The sequence below is a fragment of the Amblyomma mixtum genome, chromosome 2, assembly GCF_055824585.1.
Source record: "Amblyomma mixtum isolate Tamu chromosome 2, ASM5582458v1, whole genome shotgun sequence".
Lineage (NCBI taxonomy): Eukaryota > Metazoa > Arthropoda > Arachnida > Ixodida > Ixodidae > Amblyomma > Amblyomma mixtum.
The window spans coordinates 60,108,064-60,121,576 of NC_143013.1; the positions used below are offsets into that span (position 1 = coordinate 60,108,064).

Below are 13,513 nucleotides of genomic sequence, written 5' to 3' on the forward strand. Positions count from 1 at the left end.
GTGTCAGTGCTTCTGAGCATAACTTCTAACATTTACAAGCGTCTTTTAATTCTTTTCATGGTCCCTTTAATTACTCGCTTGTAAATAAGGTGGTTAGTGAAGAGCAAAGCGAGGAAAAAGCAGTAGGAACCTTGTAGAGTACTAAAACAGTGAAGCGAGGCTGTTCTGTTTGTTCAAGTGGTGTTCTTGAACGGTACATAAACTTCCTTCTATTTGTCTTTTTCAGGCACAAGAACATTTTGTCCATGATGTGTTCAGCTACATCTAGTTACAGCCAACAGAGGCCTCTCAGTTATTAAAGGGACACTGAGGAGAGCACTATTAATATTTTTTTTATAGTAAAATCCGATAGTTTGGCATTTCATGGCTTTGCTGCCACTTGGCCGTCAGCGAAAGATGCATTTATTTCTAAGAAATTTGGATTCGAAGTTGAAAAAGTTTTTCCCACCGCTCTGATTCAAACTTGGGATTCTCCTATGACGACACAGGACTAAGTGACGTGAAACATGACGTGCGCATGACGTACCGCAGACTCTGTGATTTCTGGCGGCCAGCAGTGCGGCCTAGCAGCAGCCGAAAAGAAAGCTACCGCCGGCCGCACGTTGAAGGCATCTATTGGCTATTGCGGCCGTCGCTATAGTCGCTTCGATTACGTTTGCACTGGCGTTTTGCCAGCGTTACGATGGATCTCGTTCTCGAAGTCGTCAACGAAGTTCTCGCAAATAGACACCTTTAGCATACCGTGTACCTTGTTACCGCTAGCGGAATACCGGGAGCCCGCCTACCGCCGGAAAACAGGCGCTGATTGGTCCCGATGCTTCAGGAGCGCGCATAGCTGCCGGGCACGTGGCGCCATCTGGCGACGTCAAGGACATTTGCGCATGCATTGGCTGCGCCTCAGGGATTTGTGGCTTCTCGGGTCCTAGAGTTGCTAGAACCATTGGTTCTAGCAACACTGTTTTGTCCTATGACGTCATCACGCTTGTACTTGCGAGTTTGGCCTGTGTCGGCGATACCTGTATTTTGGTTCTTGCTCTTTTCTACGTTACAACAGCTTTGTTGTCAGTATGAGTGGCGTTTTTGTAATCAGGAGCTGGTATTCTATCGATACAAGCCAACTTCAATTTCTCCTCAGTGTCCCTTTAATAAATGTGAAGTTGTGAATAGCTAAACACAAAATTGGGTTCACTCCAATTCTACTACTTGTGCACTTTCGTTGCTAATATGTATACATTGCTGATATATGTCATATGTACAATCTTAGTCAAAAGTTTACGGGAAGGGATATATGAAAAGAAATTTTGTTCAGCACTATCAGGCAAATGAGGCCAGTGAAAAGCACGGAAACATCAGGGAAGGTGAATACTGCATTCATTGGAACAAATGTCAACTGACTGGCTAGAGATCCAACACAAGAATTAATTTGTTTCTGTGAACCTCTTTCACGTAAACATTTGTCCATGACTGTACTCCTTTGCCTGCGCGGATGTGGTGTTGGCGAAATTATTACCTGCGCTTACTCATCATGAAGTCCGCTTGTTACGTGAAGAGGCATTTGGGAAGCACTCACCATCATGCGCATGTCTTTAAACATGAAGCTTGAGTTTGCTTTGGGCATCATCCTCAAGTTGTCTCTTGTAGTGAAGGCTATGTCAGTTACGGTGCTTTCTTTAAGTGCTTTTTTTTTAGTGCTTTCAGATCATGTATTGTTGCAGCATGTGCCGTGCTCGGTGCACCACATTTATTGTGCTGCAGAGTTAAAAAAAGCACTGGCACTATGCATAATGATGATGCCACTGCTGTTTTGCTTTTGGTGGCTAGTGAAAATGCGTTACATGTGATGATGTGTTCCAGGCAGGATTTGGCGTATGAGCTGGGGGCAGTGTTCAAGCGCGAAAGATATTGCTGTCACTTATTTGCCTGAATGTGAGGTGAAGAGACTGGGAGAATATTGTATTGGGGCTTCTTTCATGGGGAACGCAGGGCAAAGGTGATGATTTCGCCCTTCGCTCAGACCGGTGTTTCGTTCCCAGATATGTCGCCAGATGGCGCTACTGGTGTTTCTATGCTACGAACACTTGTGACTGTGGTGATTAAAAATGGAAGTAAGAAAATTCATACAGTGGTGCGTCAACGAGAGAAAGGGAGTGGAGGGAGAGATCGTAGGGAATTGATGAGCATGTTACATCAGCATGGCATTGTCAGTGTGTGTCGAATGCATTGCACTGAACTCTAGTCAGTGGTCCTGTCGCAGCCTGTGGTGACAACACTGAGCAGCGCACCAGTGCACGAGCACCAAGGTTACGTATCATTCGAGCTGCATAGCGCATGCTTTCTGTGCTCAAGAACTTAACGCGAGCACATTACGCCATGCTGAAGGCCCTTTTGAATGTAACATACAATGTTTGGAAGACTCAGTCTGATAGAAATGAAGAGCCTCTTACATGACAGATGTCTGAATCACTTTATTTTCAGCATCAATGTGTCAATCACTTGCGCTGAGTTCAGGTTATAGCTGTTCAGATTATAGAGAGCCTGTTCACTGAACAGAAACCTTTGTCTAGAGCCTTCACATGCCAAAAAAAATCACTGATGAGGTGAGGCAGGTGAGCAGTTGGACTGAAATAAAGTAACTTGATCAGGAGAGACATGGAAATGAAAAATAACAGAACAGAACAAAAGAAACTTAATTTATATAAGATTAATTTACCAACTTACTGTGAGCCTGCTGCAGTGGCTCCGTTATGGCACTCGGCTACTTCCCCGAAAGACACGGGTTCAATCCCGGCCACGGCGGCCGAATTTCTATCGAGGCAAAACTCTAGAGGCCTGTGTACTGTGCAATGTCGGTGCGCGTTAAAAGAACCCCAGATGGTCAAAATTCCTGGAGCCCTCCAATACGTCCCTCATAGCCTGAGTTGCTTTGGGACATGAAACACCCATAAACCAAGCCAAACCGAACGAAACTTTGCGTGAAGACTGACACAATCTTTATTGCCCCAGTAGCCAACATTCGACAGCAGTCTTCGCTTACTCGTCACAGCATTATTGCTGATCGGCCTAGTGATGGAATTCATCATCAGCCTGACTACACCCCTACACCCACTGCTGAGCAAAGGCCTCTCCCATGTCTCTGCAATTAACCCTGTCTTCGCCAGTTGCGGCCACCGTATCCCCGCAAATTTCTTAATCTCATCCGCCCACCTAGCTTTCTGCCGCCCCCTGCTTGCCTTCTCTTGGAATCCACTACTCCGTTACCCTTAAGGACCAGGCTCTTACTATACTAGCGTCTGCGAGACCACTGTGTTTTCGTCTTCTGTTTTGAGGTTCTGGTAAGTTTAAGTTCGACAGAAAAGAAGATTTTAGAGAACATCATTAATGGTTTCTGTGAAACCTGGGAGAGACATTACAACAATATTACATTTTTCTTTCAGTCAGATGCTAATTGAATGTTCTTAATGTTCTTTTTTTTCTTATGTTTATAAAGTACTACGAATAAACATTCAAATAACATTCCCTAACATTACTTCAGCATTTAAACAACGTAAATGCAACATTCTTGAAAATGGTGAAACAACCCTGTGTAAGCAAGCAGGCCTGTCATTTGTGAAGGTGCACATTACTTTGCAAGGACCAAGAAAAGAGAGTGACACTCGAGATGTATAGTACAGCATAACATGCAGCTCAATACACTTGTCTCCAAATGAATACCATGAAGTCAAACTTATATGGGGTGTCTCATGAGTCATAGGGACTAATGGGTAATAAGCAAAGCTTTCTAACAGAATAACGGAGCTGTGAATGCAGTTTGTGGCAGGTACAATCTAAAAGATCTAGTTGCAAAGTCTGTTAGTTGAAAAACATCTGTAATGTAAGAACATTTGGAAAAGCTCTGAGGCCCTGTGCTTTAAATACATTTGTAATGCTGTTCCGTGTAAGATTTAAACAGCAACGAAGTAATGTCTATGATACAACATATACTATTATATGATAATTTTTAACGTTGTAATAATGTTTAAAATTGAGCATTAAATAACGGTTGCTTCCAATGTTAAAACTACTCTTTTTCCCAGGTGGAAATATTCAAATGGGATTCTTGTAAAGGTCCCAGCTCAAATGATTTAATGCCCCGTTCCTTGCATCTGCTGGAACCAGTAGTTGCAGCCAGTAGTCTAAAAAGTTACAAAGATCAAAGCGTTAAAAGTCAAGCGTCAACAAGAGCAGCAACAAAAAGTCACATTCAAACTATATCACCATATGCTTAGTATACACCCTCACGAAGGGTGTGTTCCACAGATGTTAGTTGGATATAGGTTTAATAGGCAAAGTGTTTGCATTAAATTTTGGCGCCAGTTATGCAGTTATGAAGGCAAAAGGTTTAGCTGAAAAAAATTTGTTAGTTGAAGACTATCTGTGAGCGCAACCAGCGGATCCCAGTTCAGAACCAAAAGATCCCAACGCAAAACCGGCTGCATCCTACTGGGACCATATACACTAACAGATAACGAGACGGTTTTTTTCTGGGTCCATGTAGATAGGAGAACAAAATTGGTGCCCTGCTGGGACCACCCGAACCAGCAGCAAATCGGAAGGCTTTCTTCTGGGACCAGATGGAACTGTTAGAAACCAGCCGATTCCCATTAACAAGTTTTCACCTGGGATTGATGTAACATTATTTTTTTCATTTTTAACATTGATGTATCGTCATAATGTTACGTAGTATGCTACTACAACTTACAAAATATTTTCCGCAGAGTGCCTAAGACATTTTGTAACTAAAGGCGTTTAGTATAACAGCATAAAACATCTGCGCCATAATACAAGCAGACTAATTTTTGCATATTTTTGGTCGCTTTTATATATATTCTGCACTCGTATGTCACATTTCCCGCTCCCATCTGAACCCTTTTCTTCACGCGTAGTAGCATAGCAGCAGGCAGGAGGGTTTTACACTCAGAAAACAAAATCTACTTGTTACGTCCTTTATTGCTGGTAGCAGGGTACAGACTGGCGGGGAAGCCGCCAACACGTGACACATGGTAGCTCAGGGTTGCTTGGCCCTAAAGATTGTCCCGCTATAACACTCCTCCCCCCTACGTCACGAAGTCCTTCAGATACGCAGGGCGGCTGCGTTGGCGCTGTGGTCGCTGGACTTGAAGGGAAGCACTCGCTTCACGGTCCTCACCACAGGAAGCAGATTCGGTACTAGGCGCTGCAGCCTCCTCCAGTCTTTCTCCTTGGTCCCGTCTTCCAGGGTCCTCTAGGCTTGAAGGAATGCCAAGCCCGGAACACCCTGCCGGGGAAGCAACCAGCGGTTCCTCCTCTTCACACATCCCAGAAGCGAAACTGTCCAATGCGTAGCTGGCAGAACGACTTCTGAGTTGGTCAACATGACGTCTCCATCGACGACCGTCCTTGGTGACGACCAAGTACGACACTGGTCCTGTGACAGCATCCACAATGCCCGGCAACCACTTGGGCCCATAGAGATAGTTGCGCACAAACACTCGATCCCCCACATCAAACAGTCGCACTGCCTGGCTACGGCGCTGCATAACCTGCTCTTGTTTCTGCTGCACACTGGACTGCAGGTCAGGATGCAGACGCTCTAACACAGTTGAAAGTTTCCTGCCCATTAGCAATTCGGCCGGGCTCTTGCCTGTTGTAGCATGAGGCAGGATATGCTGGGTCATTAAAAACCTAGCCAGACGTGTGTCGATATCGCCTCCAACCATTCGCTTGAGTACTCCCTTGGTTTCGCGCACCATGCGTTCTGCTTGACCATTCGAAGAAGGGTGATATGGGGCAACGGTCACATGTCGGATTTGATTCCGGCACATGAAGTCTCTGAACTCCTCCGAACAAAAGGCAGTGCCATTATCAGAAACAACAGTTTCTGGAATGCCATGGGTAGCAAAAAGGAAACGAAGCTTCGCACAAACTGTAGCTGTCGACATGGAATTCATCCGGCACACTTCCAACCACTTTGAGTGAGAGTCCACCACAATGAGGAAAACTTTGCCTTGGAAGGGCCCAGCAAAATCGATGTGTAGTCTTGTCCAAGGACGCTTGGTGAATTCCCAAGGGTGAATCTTTGCAGCTGCTGGCGCAGACCTGGATTCCTGACAACGTGCACAGTCTCTCACTTTCTGCTCAACATCTCTGTCGATTCCTGGCCACCACACGGCTCCTCTGGCAAGCCCCTTCATCTTGACAATTCCTGGATGAGCTGTGTGAAGAATGTCCATGACATACGGTCGAGCTGGCTCTGGAATGACCACACGACTGCCCCACAGCAAACAACCTTGGTACACCGACAGTTCATGCTTGCGGCTCACAAACGCTGCAAACTCTTCTGGCAGCTTACCCTCTGGCCACCCATGCTGCACCCAATTGCAGACTCTAGCCAACAGCTTATCCCTTGACGTGAATCTTGCCACCTTCCTAGAGTTCCATGCTACTTCCGGCGCCATTTCCAGCATCCCTACTTCCTCAAGACGCTGCTCCTCTTCCTCTGCCCTACTGGCTCTCAGTGGTAAACGACTGAATGCATCAGCATTGGAAAGCTTCTCCGCTGGTCGATACTCAATTTCATAGTCATAAGCCGATAACATGAGGGTCCAACGCAGCATCCGTGGTGATAGCACCTGGGGAATGGGCTTGGCATGGTGCAACAGTCCTAAGAGGGGTTTGTGGTCTGTCACAATTTTGAAATGTCTCCCATATAGAAACTGATGATACTTCTTTATGCCAAAGCCGATGGCGAGCGCTTCTCGGTCTGTCTGGGCATAATTCCGTTCTGCCGCACTCATAGTTCTCGACGCATATGCAACCGGTCTCTCGCTGCCATCTTCGCACACATGACTCAACACAGCACCCAGTCCGTACGGGGATGCGTCACAGGCCAGCACTAGGGGTTTGTTGACATCATAGTGCACCAGAACATGTGATGACTGTAGCAGATCTTTCGCCTGGCGAAATGCTTCCGCCTCAGCTTCCATCCAACGCCACTCGCGACCCTCGTCCAACAGCCGGTACAGTGGCTCCAAGGCATGAGCTGCTCCTTCAAGAAACTTGTTGTAAAAGTTCAGAGCTCCTAAAAAGGCTTGAAGTTCCTTTTTGCATGTCGGCTCTGGGGCCTTGTGAATAGCACGCACCTTGTCTTCTGTCGGCTGCACACCTGCAGAGTTCACACGGAATCCCAAGTAACACACTTCCTCAACACCAAATTGACATTTGTCAAACTTTAGTCGCAGACCGTCTTCATGAATTCTTTTGAGCACTTCTTGTAAACGAGCATTGTGCTGCACCTCATCCTTTCCACCGATCAAGATGTCATCCAAGAACACAAGAACACCATCAATTCCATGCAACAGTTCTTCCATGTACCTCTGAAAGATAGCCACTGCCACTGCCACGCCAAATTGAAGACGGGTTACGCGGAACAGTCCCCGATGTGTTGTAACCGTCAACAAGTCAGCTGTTTCTTCATCAACAGTCTTCTGTTGATACGCCTGTCCGAGGTCTAGCCTTGAAAACTTCGAGCAACCTGCCAGCCTGGCAAACAGCTGCTCCGGTGTCGGCAGGGGATACGTCTCCCACTGCACTACACGATTGACTGTGCTCTTGTAGTCCCCACAGATCCTTATCGATCCATCTTTTTTGACAACTGGAACGACAGGTGTTGCCCACTTCGAGTGCCGCACAGGCTGGAAAATGCCTTGGCTCACCAACTTGTCCAGTGCTTCGTCCACCTTCGGTCTCAATGCAAACGGTACTTGTCGTGGCTTCAGAAATCGCGGCGGAGCTGCCGGGTTCACCTCTATGCGTACAGGAGGCCCTTTACTTGTCCCAAGTCCAGGCTCAAAGACTGAAGAATACTTCTTGAGCAAGGCTGTTGTTCCCCTACTGCCAGTTCGACTCGGCTCGTACACACTGTGAACACCACTCAGACTTATTCCCAAAGACTTGAACCAGTCCCGACCGAGAAGTCCGATACTAGCACCCTTAACCACCACCAATCGCAGGCGATGTTCCTGCCCCTTGAATTCCACCTTCACGGTCAGTTCACCCAACACTCGTAGTTCCTTGTTATTGTAAGCTCGGAGATGAAGAGTACTTGGGCGCAACGCCCTTTTCGATATTCGCAGCTTCTGCATAGTCCGGTCGTTGATGACTGAACACACTGCACCAGAGTCCACCTCCATCTCTAGGGGACTTCCGTTGACGCGCACTTCCACTCTCACGGCTGGCTCTTCACCAGACAGCACGAACACGTCGTAAACGTCCGACGCAGTATTCTTGTGACGGCCTCCACTGGCCCGTTTTTTGTTCTGAGAGTTGGGTTCAGCCGAAGCGCGAGCTGCCGCCTTCCTCCTGCATGCTCTCACTATGTGCCCTCGTTGCTTGCAGAAGTGGCACTGCATATTCATGAATGGGCAACTGCTTGGCGAATGCGCACCCTTGCAGCGGAAACATACGCTTGTGCTTCCAGGCGAACCAGCCTGCTTATGGGTACCCTCCTTGGCTGTCACTGGCGCAGAGACCTTCGCAACACACGGGTCGAAACGCTGCCCGCTCACGCTGCCAACTTCACACGATGCGGCACTGCCGCGAATTTGCTCGGTCTGTCGCTGCGCAGATTCCATTGCAATGGCTTTCTCCCGAGCTGTAGCAAACGTAAGCTCCGGCTCCGCCAGCAACCGACGCTGAAGGGTCTCGCTTCGCACCCCGCACACTAGCCGGTCGCGCAACATGTCATCGAGCGACGCACCGAAATCGCAGTGTTCCGAGAGACGTCGCAATTCTGCGATGTAGTCGGCAATTGACTCACCGGGCTGCTGTTGACGTGTGCCAAACTTGAAACGCTGTACTGTCACCGACGGTCGCGGCGAGAAGTGGTTTGAGAGACGCCTGACGATCTCATCGTAGGCCACGGCCGACGGCGCATCCGGAGAACAAAGGGAGCGAACGATGGCATACGTTGCTGGGCCGCAAACGCTGCAGAGCGTTGCTCGCTTCTTCTCGTTACCGTCGATGTCGTTTGCTTGAAAGAAAAATTCGAGGCGCTCCAAATACAAGGGCCAAGACGCCGCCTCTGTTGGAACGAATTCCCCAATCGTGCCCAGCGCAGTTGCCATTTTTACCTCGTCGCCAATTATATGTTACGTCCTTTATTGCTGGTAGCAGGGTACAGACTGGCGGGGAAGCCGCCAACACGCGACACATGGTAGCTCAGGGTTGCTTGGCCCTAAAGATTGTCCCGCTATAACACTACTTTTTCTGAAAATCTGGAGATTACGCTTCGTTTGCTTGTTTAATTTTGAAGCCACAATCAAGAGTCATCGCTTCTGGTATCAAAAAACCCTGAATGAATGAACTTTATTGATTGTAAAACATTTTATTCGCCGGAAAGAGCTTGGCAAGAGGTCGCGTTAAGTGGTCGAGAGTACATAGCCCTCGACGACTTTGTCAGCCCACTCCACCGCCAAAACTTGCGTTCTGGGGTCAGAGCTAGCCAGCACGGTCTCCCACCGCTCGAGAGAAGGAGCTGTAACTAGATCACCCGGAGGTGGCTCTATTTTGCAGCCCCACAGGATGTGATCGTAGGTAGCACATTGGCCACAGTGTTTGCAGTTTGGTTTCCGCCATGTGATCGCAATTTTTAAAAGAACCGCGCATAGCGCAGCTCCCATACGCCCAACTGGGCCATCGGTTGCTTCTTCGTCCGACAGGTGCCGCAACATGTCTGATCGATTCTTTTTTTTTTTTTTGTCGTTTGCTCGGTTCTTCGGAAACGGTACTTGGAGCCGGTAACAGTTTTGTTAACTTAACACAATCCAGGCTTGTGCCGGTGTTAGGTAGTTTCTCCAATAACCCAGACCATAATATGTTACTTTGTGCGCGATGCTTGCGCCCGATTAGGCCAGCAGTTTGCAGAGAGAAACGTTGTCTAGTCTAGTCTGTCGGCAAAAATGGAAGGCGCTATGTGCTCCATGTCTGTATGCGATTAGGCAAGATTGAAACTTAACCCGCTTCTCACACCGAGCAATAACTCACTAAAACTGGATTTATCAGGCATCCTGCTTTATGCAAGACTCTCTGATCTATCAGGTGTTTTCCCGTGTATAAAATCCGTCGTTTTTCATCGGGCGTCGGTGGTATAGTGGTTAGCATAGCTGCCTTCCAAGCAGTTGACCCGGGTTCGATTCCCGGCCGACGCATGTTTTTTTTTTTTTTTCAGCCCTGCGTTGTTTGGGTTACGCGTTTGCATATAGCTTCGCGCACCTGTGACTGTTTAAATTGACTATGGTTTAAACCGTTGGTCAACGCTGCATCCGCAGTAGAAGCAGTTCTTGATTTAGCTCGTTGCATGCAGATTCACATGAATGGGCTGCCTATTGCTCTAAATACAGTTGAGCTGTGGCTAAATGTAGATAGGACGGATTCGATGTATTTTTTTTTTTTCTGGCATACGTCGGGTGGATCCGATCAGAGCAGTCAACAGATTATGCTGAAGAAAAAGACCCGAACGGCTAGCGAGCGCCGATGCGCTTGAGTTTTCTGATGTTGCCGTTGGATGGCGCAGGCTATCCAGATGGAAAAAATCTCGGACTGCATGGCGATGGTGCCCCCATGGAGGAAAAAAAACTTGATCTACTCAGACCTTAAATGTGATTAGCGATCGTTGCGGAGACTCTGGCAGTAGGTTGCTCGAGCAGGCAGGGGTCACAACCAGGTCTTGATATATGGCCCCTCATTCTAGGCCGCATACACAGAAACAATATTGCTGGCGAGCATTCTCAGCAGAAACCCTGTTTAAGCGCATCGTTTCCAGCGTACTGCCTTATTTATAACTAAAATAAACAAATTGCGTCCACAACGTTAGACTTCGAAAGTTCCCCGAAATATGACCCGGATCGACAGAGAACGACGCCTCGCGCTCGCTTTTAAGCCGCTCTTGTGACATCGTCTCCTCCTCCATACTTTTCGAATGTTTGTTCTTTGCTCTACAGCTTCGCTTCGTTGAAATAATGCCGGGTCAAGTCGATGAGGAGTCTCAGCAAAAAATACACGAAATGGGAAGGGTCAAGGATTGGTAGCTAGTACTTTGATCTAGATCGGTCTTAAGCGCTACAACCAGCGAACTGTGCCTTTGGGAAAAACCATGATATTTTTTTTTTTTTAAATATAGAATCTTCAATAAAGAATGTGCTTGTAAATATATTACCTATTAAGTTAGAGGACTTCCTCGCATAGTTTTCTTAACTAAGCGTTGACTATTATGCTATCCCTGCTTTCCTAACACGGCACACGTCCTTTGTCTTTTCAACTACGATGTAAACGGCTGTGTGGGGTGCGACATTAGAATCGGATTTAAGAAGCAGGGTTGCCAGGTGTACTTACGGACAATGCGCGTTGTACTATAATTTCCGAGAAGAAATTGACTTCAGTTTTCTTTTATCTGGAATCAAGCTAAGAGGAAGAGAAAAACATTTGTTGAGAACAAAATACTTGTGGGTGGAATCGCTTACTCTAGGACACCACTTGACTTGGTCGCCAGCGGTGTGCATACGCATGCTCGAGGCGTTAGCTGGACCAGACACACATGGATATGTCAGCAAGCGCTTTTTCTTAACTGTACTTTTTAGTGTCTGTCGTTCCCTATCGCCGGCAGTTGCTTTTTATGTAAGATTTATGTCGCGAGCTTGGTGTTATTTTTTATTTTCGAACCTTTCAGTTCTCTGCGCTGTTCCTTCGTTGTAAAGCTGGCTTTACGGTCGGTTTTAGTGATAGAAGGTGAAAGCTTGCTTGGCGAAAGGGAAAGTATGTGCGCCGTAATTTCTGGCATGCAATTCGGCAACTATACGCATATATAAATGTCAAAATTTTATGGTGTGCAGGCTATGCTTTATTTTTGTTCTCAGAATCGCTCAGTGTAATGTCCTGCCGAAAGGTATACTCAATATCACGATTTTTCTTTCGCGCGCTCATACCTAAGCTGTGTTTTTGCGAACGCGCTACTCACTGGACGCGTAAGCTGCTATTTGCGTAAGATGCGTAAGATGCGTGGCCTATGATCTAGGTCTAACTTCCATTACGCATGCGCGTAGTCAAATCGGGGAGACAAATTAATTTTATTTGGAAGAGCAGCTAAGGAAGCTGGCTTCCTTGCGTATGACAACGAGTGACAATAAGGCACATTTTCCGCGTTAGTAACTCTGAACTTTGCAACCAGTGCTGCATGAAGGTTTTAGCCGGGAGGTACAAATACGGTTGCAAGTACACATAAAATAAACTCTGTGATAGTTGAGAAAGAAAAAAGAGGCACGAAACACAGAAAGTTAGTGTAAACACTCATTTTCGGGAACGAAAAAGTAATCCTCGGTGTCTTTGACTGTTCAACCTCATAGTCAGCTACTTTTTACAACGAACTTCATGGCGCAATTGTTACATGCTTCGTACAGGCTTTCGCTCTGCACCTTTATTTCTTCTTGGCGATTTTAACTTTTCTCATATTGGGTTGAACTCACAGACACCTCTCTTGTGATCCTTTACTGAGGAGGCCGAGGAATTTTTAGACTTGTACTCTACATCTTCGGCCTTCCAGTTAGTATTACAGCTGCATAAAACTGCTGAAGTGGTTTTGACTTAGTTCTGGATAGCCACTCTGAGTACGCATCTTCTGTGATATACTTACCGGGCCTGAGCGATCATCATCATCATCATTACCGTTATCAGCCTGACTACGTCCTGACTGCAGGACAAATACCTCTCCCATATCTCTCCAATTAATCCTATCTTGTGCCAGCTGCGGCCACCCTATCCCCACAAGCTTCTTAATCTCACCCGACCTACAAACTTTCTGCAACACCCTGCTACGCTTCCCTTCCTTTGGAGTTCGCATAACATGCCCTGCCCAATCCCATTTCTTCTTTTAGATTTCAACTAGGATGTCATTAACCCGTGTTTGATCCCTGACCCAGTGTGCCCTTTTTCTGCCTCTTAACGTTACACCTATCATGTTTCTTTCCATAGCCCGGTGTGCTCTCCTTAAGTTGAACACTTTTCGTTAGCCTCCATGTTTGTGCCTCACAGATAAGTGCCGGTAAGATATACATCTGTTATATACTATTTTCTTGAGGGATATTGGTAAACTACCATTCTTAACATGAGCGATCACTGCGTGCTATCATTATTCTTTAACGCGCGTGTGTCAAAGGTAAATAAACATGTTAAGATCAAACTAGTTACGAAAGATAGCATAACGAATACAAAACACCTAGCCCTCTAAATCGAATTCACGAATTAACCGACCTCAGTGCTAATATCTCCAAGAAATACGCTTAGATATCGAAGTCCGAAGATTGATCCCATCATCCTTTTCATGCAAGACAGTGTGCGACCCTTCTTAATTATTCCTTCATGAAAAACTTCTCTCGAGGTCGTCGCGGTAGCTCAGTGATTATGGCGCTCGGCTGCTGACCGTAAAGACGCTGGCTCGATACCGGCC

General features: G+C 46.8%; 1 non-coding gene across 1 annotated transcript; it reads left to right on the plus strand.

Annotated features, from left to right (window-relative positions):
• Positions 1 to 10,151: 10,151 nt before the first annotated feature.
• On the plus strand, positions 10,152 to 10,223 carry TRNAG-UCC (transfer RNA glycine (anticodon UCC)). The gene has a single exon. It is a non-coding gene; the product is annotated as a tRNA-Gly (tRNA).
• The last annotated feature ends 3,290 nt before the right edge of the window (positions 10,224 to 13,513 follow it).